Genomic DNA, 10,813 nt, shown 5'->3' with positions numbered 1-10,813 from the left:
AAACACTTCCTGAATCTTTTTTGTTGTTTGTATTGTTACAGACATACCTGCTGACATTTATTTTGAAATATATGACCAAAAATAATTGAAATTGGTGTGATTATATTGTGTGATTTTGACAACTAAAATATGCAGAATTTTAAAATGTGCACAGAATTTTTATTTTTTGTGGCAGAATTTTTAATTTTTTGGCACAGAATTCCTCCAGGGGTATTGCTTATACTCAGATTGGTTAATAATGCTTGTGAACCAGTTGGAGTGCAGCGATTTGTATACTCATTAGACAGTTATTTCTTAATAATAGTACTGAGCACATTTCTTTACACTGTTGCTAATCTCTCTGCTCTGACTGGCACCTGCACTCAGAGGATCTGATTCAGAGAGGGGCTGAACACCCTGCTCATCAACTGATTTCAATGGGAATTGTGGGTGCTTTGCACTATTCAGGATCAAACCCTAAGTTTTCAAGCTGCTTTACAGCAACAAAATTGCTGTTTTAGGCCTCAATCCAGCAAAGCGCTTAAGCCTGTGCTCAACTTTAAACACACAAATAATCCCACTCTCGGAAATGGTACTACTCTCGTGTTTAAATATATACATGTGCTTTGCTGAAACAGGGCCTTGGCTTCTCATTCTCTTCCTCTCCGTGTAGCAGAAAACCTCCAAAATTTTCAGGAAAAAAGAAAAGGGAATGTTTTGAATGGCTTTGGACTCATTTCCCTACTTTTTCCTGATCCCTTATTTCCTTCTCTTCAGATCAGAGAGTTCTGAGCTTTGCAGCAGCTGTCCCTCCCAATTCTGCCTCAAAACATCATGTAAACACAATTAGATTGCCGTTATTTTGTGTGGGTCAGAGCAAAGGGAGGGAAGAGGCTGTGGTTGGGAGGAGCTGAAATGAAGAGGAAAAAAGGTTATTTAAATTTCTATTTTAACTTTTGAGTTTATTTGCCATAAATAACACTGGCCTCCAGCCTTCCAGTCTATTCAGCTCAGGACACAATTATTACCTTGTAAACAGGAAGCCCTCTCTAGTTATCCTTACAATAACAAACATCTTGTTTTGCTTTATTGCTTAATTGCTTCAACTGGTCAAAACAAATTGCACAACATTGTCTGGGTTTAATTAAGTACTCGCAGGATTAGTCACACCTGTGCAAATATATGTACCTAGGCCAAACAAATGCAACGTCATAAGCAGCCTTCTTCCTTCCTTCAGCTCAGTGCCAGTAACTCCTAGAGGAAAACACTAGGTCTAACATTGTTGTGGTTAGCTATTTTTTGCCATTTTTCCACAAGACCCTGATGTACAGACACGTGAGTGATCTTTGGATTTATTTTAAGCAAACCTTTAAGTGCTGTGCATAGGCGTAAAAGGGCAAATATTCGGCATTGTGCCTGGGGAATTAGCTGCATAGTTCCCATTAACCAAAAATAAACTCTAAATTAACACAATTTGTGCCTAAATTGCGACAGTTCACATTGTAAATGTATCCTTATTTATTTATTTTTTATAGTGACTAAAAGTATATAGGCTTGACAGAGGTCTGCAGCATCGCTAAGTTTCAGTTGCAATCTATCGGCCACCCATCTAATTGTAATTTATTATGTTAGCAACATCTGGATGAGCTGGCATATAACCACAAGGATCCTGAATCAAGGCATGTCAATAAAGGGCAGAGACATTTATCAGCCTTTTGCCTGACATTCTAACTGCTGATAGAACAAAATATTGAAACCATAATTAACTGTGCACAAAAATTCCCTTCAGAGAGCAGCATCATTCTTTCTATTCTACCTTCTTTCTTGAAATCTGTGCAATAGCCATCTGAGCAATTAGGAGAAGGAAGTGCAGACCAGGTCTTATAATATATAGCTTCAAATATACATCATTGCACAGTTACGCTATTCTGTAAAGGGAAATGCAAAAACCTTTATACCTTTAAAACCTGGTCCTTTGTTTTCAACTTTGTGTAATGTCTCAAGACCATGCATCTTCTGTACCTACTGTACCACCCTGCCATTGTGCATGGCTGTGCATTTAAAACAAGGGTGCAGGGAGAATTTCCATGTTTGCTTTGGTGACAGTCGCATGGGTGAAGCAAAATAGTAATCTGTCCCCATGATCATCTCCTCTGCAGTCATTTGTTGCAGTTTTGCTTACAATTTCCCCTGTGCCTAACTAAGGTCAGTAGTCTGTAATCCATCTCTGTCAATTTCTGATTTGCCTTAGATGTCACATATGCATCATGCAAAATACTTTTTTGATGTAAAATTTCTACTTCTGTATGTAGTGGCCCTGATCCTGGTCCCATTGAATTCAGTGAATAAATTCCATTTGGTTTAGTTTTGGGCCCAGGATTAGGAAATGGAAGTAATAGATTTTTTTACTGTAATCTACAATATTAGTATTAATATTATATGTATTTGTATTACATTAGCACCCATTGTGCTAGGTGCTATGACTACATTTGACAGTTACCAATAAAACCAATATTTCTCTAATATAATAATACATTTTATTTTATTACGTGTACTGCTCACTACCTTATTAGATTGCTGCTAAATTCACCGTCCATCTTATTGTTGCTGGCTTTTATGCAACTCATGGAGATCTCATCTATACAGCAAAATTTTTACTTGCTAATTAGTCTCAGCAAGCATAATGTCTATTGCTACACATATTCCATAGACAAGCAGAGAGTGACAGAGGATATTGAATGTACTGGCTTTACCTGGGAAGAAATACTATAAGTAGTGAGGAACTAGATTGCCCAACGTGTCAGTGGCAGGAACTAAGTATAAGGTAAGGATTTTAATACACTTTTGACAACTATATGAAGTTATTTTAATTTTTAAAAAATAAACTAGTTTCATTTGATGGAAGACAAGTAACCAGTCTTTTATTGGACCAACTTCTGTTATTGAGAGACAATCTTTTGAGTTTACAAAGAGCTCTTCTCGAAAGCTTGTCTCTCACTAACAGAAATTGGTCCAATAAAAGATATTACCTCCCCAGCCTTGTGTCTGTAATATCCTGGGCCTGACATGGCTACAACACTGCATACACGTAACCAGTCTGGCAATGGAAGATGTGATGGTTCCCAAAGAGAAATCTTTGTGGTTTTTAAAATTTGCTTTTCATTTGAATTTTGGTTCTTCATAAGTTGAGACTTGAACTATTGAAATTCTACTCTTTGAAAGAGGGGCAATTAAACTTTTTTCAAAACTCTTAATGCAGTGCTTCTGCATTAAAAGTTTTGAAAAGATAGATAGATACAATATTCACCTTAAGTTACACAAACGAATGAATTCTGTAGGAGGTATGATTAATGCTCTACTCAGTCAGGAGACATTACACCTAGACAAACCTTGGCTTGCATTTTTATATGTGGGAGATTTCTGGAATCTAGGAAAACAAAAATCACAAACTCATCATCCACTAATAAACATTTCTTCTGCCAGAGAAACCTCAGGAATTTGAAACAGTCTTCTGTAAGGGGAAAATTTTAAAAAGCCAACTGTTAACTTTTTATTGAAGTCCCCGTGACATGTAAGTAGTCTGGCCGTTCTTATGTGAAAGACTATAGAAAAAAGATCTCTCTAGCCCAGTATCCTGTCTTCCGACAATGGCCAATGCCAGGTGTCCCAGAGAGAATGAACAGAACAGGTAATCACCAAGTGATCCATCCCCTGTCACCCCATTCCCAGCTTCTGGCACACATGGTCTTCAGGATTCTTTACAGTGACCTCAAATATTCTCCCAAGTAATCAAGACATTGATTTATAATAACTGAAGTACACAAAGCTTTAGAACACTGTTTGCTTAACATTGTAATGTTTGCATTAGCACCCAGAGCATTGGTCCTGGGAAAGTCCAGGAAGTTTTTGGAAAGTGTAGGGGACAATTTCCTGGTGCAAGTGCTGGAGGAACCAACTAAGGGCAGAGCTCATCTTGACCTGCTGCTTACAAACCAGGAAGAACTAGTAGGGGAAGCAAAAGTGGATGGGAACCTGGGAGGCAGTGACCATGAGATGGTTGAGTTTAGGATCCTGACACAAGAAAGAAAGGAGAGCAGCAGAATATGGACCCTGGACTTCAGAAAAGCAGACTTTGACTCCCTCAGGGAACTGATGGGCAGGATCCCCTGGGAGAATAACATGAGGGGGGAAAGGAGTCCAGGAGAGCTGGCTGTATTTTAAAGAATCCATATTGAGGTTGCAGGAACAAACCATCCTGATGTGTAGAAAGAATAGTATATATGGCAGGTGACCAGCTTGGCTTAACAGTGAAATCCTTGCTGATCTTAAACACAAAAAAGCAGCTTACAAGCAGTGGAAGATTGGACAAATGACCAGGGAGGAGTATAAAAATATTGCTCAGACATGCAGGAGTGAAATCAGGATGGCCAAATCACACTTGGAGTTGCAGCTAGCACGGGATGTTAAGAGTAACAAGAAGAGTTTCTTCAGGTATGTTAGCAACAAGAAGAAAGTCAAGGGAAGTATGGGCCCCTTACTGAATGAGGGAGGCAACCTAGTGACAGAGGATGTGGAAAAAGCTAATGTACTAAATGCTTCATGAACAAGGTCAGCTCGCAGCCTACTGCACTGGGCAGCACAGCACGGGGAGGAGGTGACCAGCCCTCTGTGGAGAAAAGTGGTTCAGAACTATTTAGAAAAGCTGGATGAGCACAAGTCCATGGGACCGGATGCGCTGCATCCAAGGGTGCTAAAGGAGTTGGCGGATGTGATTGTAGAGCCATTGGCCACTATCTTTGAAAACTCAAGGTGATCCGGGGAGGTCCCATATGACTGGAAAAAGGCTAATGTAGTGCCCATCTTTAAAAAAGGGAAGGAGGAGGATCCGGGGAACTACAGGCCAGTCAGCCTTACCTCAGTCTCTGGAAAAATCATGGAGGTTCTCAAGGAATCAATTCTGAACCTCTTAGAGGAGAGGAAAGTGATCAGGAACAGTCAGCATGGATTCACCAAGGGCAAGTCATACCTAACTAACCTAATTGCCTTCTATGACAAGATAACTGGCTCTGTGGATGAGGGGAAAGCAGTGGATGTGTTATTCCTTGACTTTAGCAAAGCTTTTGGTACGGTCTCCCATAGTATTCTTGCCAGCAAGTTAAAGAAGTATGGGCAGGATGAATGGACTATAAGGTGGATAGAAAGCTGCCTAGATCTTTGGGCTCAACAGGTAGTGATCAATGGCTCCATGTCTAGTTGGCAGCCGGTATCAAGCAGAGTGCCCCAAGGGTCAGTCCTGGGGCCAGTTTTGTTCAATATCTTCATTAATGATCTGGAGGATGGCGTGGATTGCACCCTCAGCAAGTTTGCATATGACACTAAACTGGGAGGAGTGGTAGATATGCTGGAGGGTAGGAATAGGATACAGAGGAACCTAGACAAATTAGAGGATTGGGCCAAAAGAAATCTGATGAGATTTAACAAGGACAAGTGCAGAGTCCTGTACTTAGGACGGAAGAATCCCATGCACTGCTACAGACTAGGGACCGAATGGCTAGGCAGCAGTTCTGCAGAAAAGGACTTAAGGGTTACAGTGGACGAGAAGCTGCATATAAGTCGACAGTATGCTCTTACTGCCAAGAAGGCTAATGGCATTTTGGGCTGTATAAGTAGGGGCATTGCCAGCAGATTGAGGGATGTGATCATTCCCCTCTATTCAACATTGGTGAGGCCTCATCTAGAGTACTGTGTCCAGTTTTGGGCCCCACACTACAAGAAGGATGTGGAAAAATTGGAAAGAGTCCAGCGGAGAGCAACAAAAATGATTAGGGGGCTGGAGGAAATGGAGAGGCTGAGGGAACTGGGATTGTTTAGTCTGCAGAAGAGAAGAATGAGGGGGGGATTTGATAGCTGCTTTCAACTACCTGAAAGGGGGTTCCAAAGAGGATGGAGCTTGGCTGTTCTCAGTGGTGGCAGATGACAGAACAAGGAGCAATGGTCTCATGTTGCAATGGGGGAGGTTTAGGTTGGACATTAGGAAAAACTTTTTCACTAGGAGGGTGGTGAAGCACTGGAATGGGTTACCTAGGGAGGTGGTGGAATCTCCTTCCTTAGAGGTTTTTAAGGCCAGGCTTGACAAAGCCCTGGCTAGGCTGATTTAGTTGGGGGTTGGTCCTGCTTTGAGCAGGGGGTTGGACTAGCTGACCTCCTGAGGTCCCTTCCAACTGTGATATTCTATGAAAGTTCAGAGAGGAGCTTCAATGAACACAATACTAGTCTGTTGTTGTTGCGAGCTGGGTGAAGCCTTGTTATTGGTGAGGTAAAACCTCACTGAGATGGTGTGTAAACACACCCATCAATTAATCAGAAGCCCCTCACCTAAGACCAAAGTGTTTGTGAACTCACTCAGGAGTTTGGAGTGAGTGGGCAACAGGCTTTTGCAGAGTATTGTTTGTGTGCATGCACATGGTACCTGTGCGGGAGGAGAGAACTGAGAAGCAAAAAGCAGGAAACCAAAGCACAGTGTGACACGGGGGAAAAAAGCTAGAGATCAAGCTTTTGGGTCTGTTGGCTAAAGAGGTGGGGAGCTTTAAGCTAAGAAACTGCTCCTTTTGTTCTAGGTTCTTCCTGCATTTGGAGAAGCAGGACTTCACAAGGAATGTACAAATGAACAAGACTGTGTCACTAATTTCTACTCCCAATTGGAACATCCCCAAGGCCCCAAACTTTGACTAGCTGCTTGTGTTGAGTGTAGAGATATATATTTTTGTCTACCAAAACAAATGAAGAGATTTGAAATATCACCTGAATAATTGACTAATGCCACGCTTCCATGTGCTCTTCCTTTGCTATTGCATAATGAAACTTCACACACACTGAAGTATCTTAATGAGAAGTCTTGTAGTGTCTAAATCTCATGCCAGGTCAGACAAGAGACTCCTGGAATTTATATGCCTAAATGTTTTCAGGATGACATCCTTCTCTTTGAATCCAAGATGAGGATGTTAAATGTTTTTGCATACCAGCAGGAAGTGTATGTTAAATGTGTAGTAATAACAAGTGGTATAATTGTGAGAGTCCCTGAAATTCTTAAGTGCCTGTATCAGGAAAAAACAGCAACATATAACAACTGTGCTAACCTTGTTCTCTCGCTCACTGGAAGAGGATGGATGTTTCTTATGGTTCCTTTATATATGAGAATATCAGAAGTTTGCAGAAATAAAGTATGTAAATTCATTTACGGTAAATTGTAGGAAGTACATTGTTCACCATAAATGTTTGGTCTGAGAAAAAGGATGTGGCAGTGGTGAGGGTGCTAGCCTGACACTCAGGTGGCCCAGGTTCAGTTAACTCTTTCACCACTGCATGCCTGGGTGACCATGGGCATGTTACCTAGTCTCTGTGTCTCAGTTCCCCATCTCTAAAATGGGGATAATAGTACTGCCTTACTTCACATAGGTGTTGGGAGGATAAATAAGTTAATGATTGTGAGGTGCTCGGATACGGTGGTGATGGGAGTAGTACAAGTACCTGAGGTCTCTAGATTCTGATTTGAGGAAGTGGTCAGTTTGGCACATCTGTTCTGATGGAGTAGACATTAAAGTGAGTGGCAAATGAGAAGGCAACATTCAAGGCCAAATTTAGTACTTATGAAGGTGCTCGGCCACCCAAAGTTCTTTACCTAGCCACAGACCATGTACAGCATCAGCAGTGTCTGCTCCTCTTCTCTCTCTCCCCCTGACCCTCCCCCAGTGCCCTGCTAATGAGCCTTCACCCAACTAGAGGAACTGCCTTGAGGAGTGACAGGGCAGCTCAATGGCCAGGTCCAAATCTTTGGCCTCTGCAGACACTATGAGCATGGGTGCCAGTGATTCTTATGTTGACACCACTCCACAGGAAACAACAGTGAGGGAACCAGATAGCCATCAAGTGGTAACAACTACATTCACTACTGTGGTGTTCAGTGATCACTCAGTACTAGGTTTACCATATTTCAACAATCAAAAAAGAGGAGGGGGGAGCCCCGCCCTAGCCCCACCCCCATCCATTCCCTCCCACTTCCCACCCCCTCAGAACCGCCAACCCCCTCCCCCCAGCTCCTTGTCCTCTGACTGCCCCCTCCTGGGACGCCTGCCCCTAACTGTCCCCCAGGACTCCACCCCATATCTAAGCCTCTCTGCTCCTTGTCCCCTGACTGCCCCCTCCTGAGACCCCCCACCCTAACTGCCCCCACCATGTTCTCTGTCCAGACAGCGGAGGGGCAGAGGGTTGGTCCCACACCGCACAAGATGAGGCAGGATCCAGTTTTAAATTTACCCCCTGCCCTTGCTTCACTGAAGGGGGGAGGGGAGAGTTGCTCTTGACTTGTGTGGGATACCAGGGAGTGGAAGTCCCGACCCCGCCTGAAGTCACTGGTGCAACCCCTCCCACTCCAGCTGGGGAGCTGCACCTGGCTCTAGGGGCTGCAGGGTCAGCCACTCCCGGAATCTCCCTCTCTCCTGCCATGGCAGTGGGAGACTCCCTTGTCCCGCTCGCAGCCTTGGCGGGTGCGATGCGGCAGCCGGAGGGGAGGGGAGGAAACCCCCCGTTTCCCTCCCCCTTCGCCAGGCAGCCTCCTTTGTGAGGGCTCGGCCCTGACGTGCTGCCCTGCCCGAGCTGCAGCCGCGTCAGAGAGCGTCCGAGGGCTGCAGGCAGCGCTGGAGCTGCCGGAGGATGAGTCGGAGCTGGCCCCGCACCAGCAGGCTGAGCGGCGAGTTGTCCCAGGATAAGTTTCCCTGCAGGCTCCGCTCCGGTCGGCAGAAAGCCGGGAGCCCGAGGGCGCCCGTGCTGGTGGCGCCGCAGGGAGGGAGGTTATGGGCTTGGGCACCGCACGGAGGGAGGTTATGGACTTGGGTGCCCAGGGAAACTTCTCCCGAGACAACTCCCCGCTCAACCCGCTGGTGCGGGGCCGGCTCCGACTCATCCTCCGGCAGCCCCAACGCTGCCTGCAGCCCTTGGACGCTCCCCGGCGCGGCTGCAGCTCGGGCAGGGCAGCACATCAGGGCCTTGGCACTCACCACCCGGGGCTGGGGTCAGGGGGCCCTGGATGGGTCCGGGCTCAAGGAGCGCCCAGCTGTGAACGTGGCGCCGAGCTCCACAGAACCCCTAGCGGCTCCTCGGCGAAGAACCTCTCCGAGCCCTGCAGTCCCTGGGAGGGGCGGTCAGAGGCTTGCTCCGGCAGGGTTACCATACGTCCATATGCCGGCCGGGAGGAATTTTTAAATATTGAAAAACCCGGACTTTTTTTAGATATTTAAAAATTCCTCCAGGATGGCCATTTAACAACCAAAAAGCTGGACATGTCCGGGGAAATCCAGACGTATGGTAACCCTACTCAGTACTTAAGGGGCTTGCAAGAGATCTGCTTTATTTTGTGTCCATTTCTAAGTGGCTGTGCATGACAAGAACAATAAGAGCTTCACAGCACACCATGCAGACTCTGTCTGTACAGTCCCCAATACTGCAACTTCTGGCACTTATATCCGTGACCTCTAGGGAAAAGGCTAGTTATCCCATTACCAATCCCTTGCACCAGCCAGTGTCCCCTTCTAACTGGTGTACCGTATGTTTGTTTGTTTTTTGTTAAAAAGACCACCTCTGACCAGAGATTAGACTTAAGATCTATACATACACTTCAAGCATTGGTGTAGCCTCAGAAGTGCACAGCCCATGTATTGAAATACTTTAAATGGAAACACAGCAGGGGATGGGGGTGGGGAGGAGAAGCTTGGAGGTGGAAATTGGCTGTTTATAGTTCAGGGGGAAAGCCTGGTGGGGAGCTGTGCCAAAAATAAACAGGGGCGGGGCAGGGGGGGACGTAGAAATGCAGAGAGGATGAAGCTGAATTTCCTTGGTGGTTTAAAATTCAAATCTGAGCAAAGAGTGTTAACACATACAATTTAGGAACATATTTAATCGGGGGGGGGGGTGTGTGTTTCACTCTCCTCCCACCCCCCCTTCTCTTCTTTGCCTTTTATTTTCAGTTTTCCCACTTTCAGTCAGGTGTCTTGGGCCTCTGCTATCGCTCCTGCTGTTTCCTGGTGCCTGAATTGGCTGGTCTTAAGGCAGCACTTCCTGTTTGGCTAGAGTTGCTGTTTCTGGCAGGGCAGATTGCTCTCCTCCCCCCTCATTCCCCCCCCCACTTTTTTTTGGTCTCCTGTAGTGTATCTACCAGTCCCCTTCTGGTTTTTTGTTTTTGTTTTTGTTTTGTTTTGTTTTTTCTCTTTGCTGTTTTCAATGTCTTCTCTCTGGTTACTGCTTTCCTCTATTGTACTTCCCATCTCTTACCAAATAGCAAGCAAGCAATGGGGTGAATGATTAACTTTTATTTAAAACAAGCAATCATAAAACCTTTATTGCACCTGATTTTATTTCTTAATGTAAAGTGACCATTAAACACTTTTTCATGTGCTGGGGAAACAGTACCAAGTACAACAAGATCAGTAGTTTACATTTCAAATAGCATTTTTATTCTGTATCTGGAGTGACTCAGCATATCTTGGGTTTCAGAGCCAACTCACAGGGAATTTAATCTCTTAAATAAAAAAAAAAAAAGTAAGTTAAATCTTAACTAAAAGAATAAAGTTGCCATATCAAATGTTGAGTAGGATGTGTGCATGTGAGGGAACTTACTGTAACAGAAAAAGTAAATTAATAGAAACCCAAATAAAATATTTTTTAAAATATTTATTATTTTTCTCTGTTTTAAAGTAGAATATTAAATTGGTTCTTATCTGAACAAATTATCTGAAAGGTATGTGTTTATAACATTCTTCAGAATGGTTACTTTTAAAACATG

Source organism: Trachemys scripta, chromosome 9, assembly GCF_013100865.1.
Source record: "Trachemys scripta elegans isolate TJP31775 chromosome 9, CAS_Tse_1.0, whole genome shotgun sequence".
NCBI lineage: Eukaryota > Metazoa > Chordata > Testudines > Emydidae > Trachemys > Trachemys scripta.
This window is presented reverse-complemented; position numbering follows the sequence as displayed.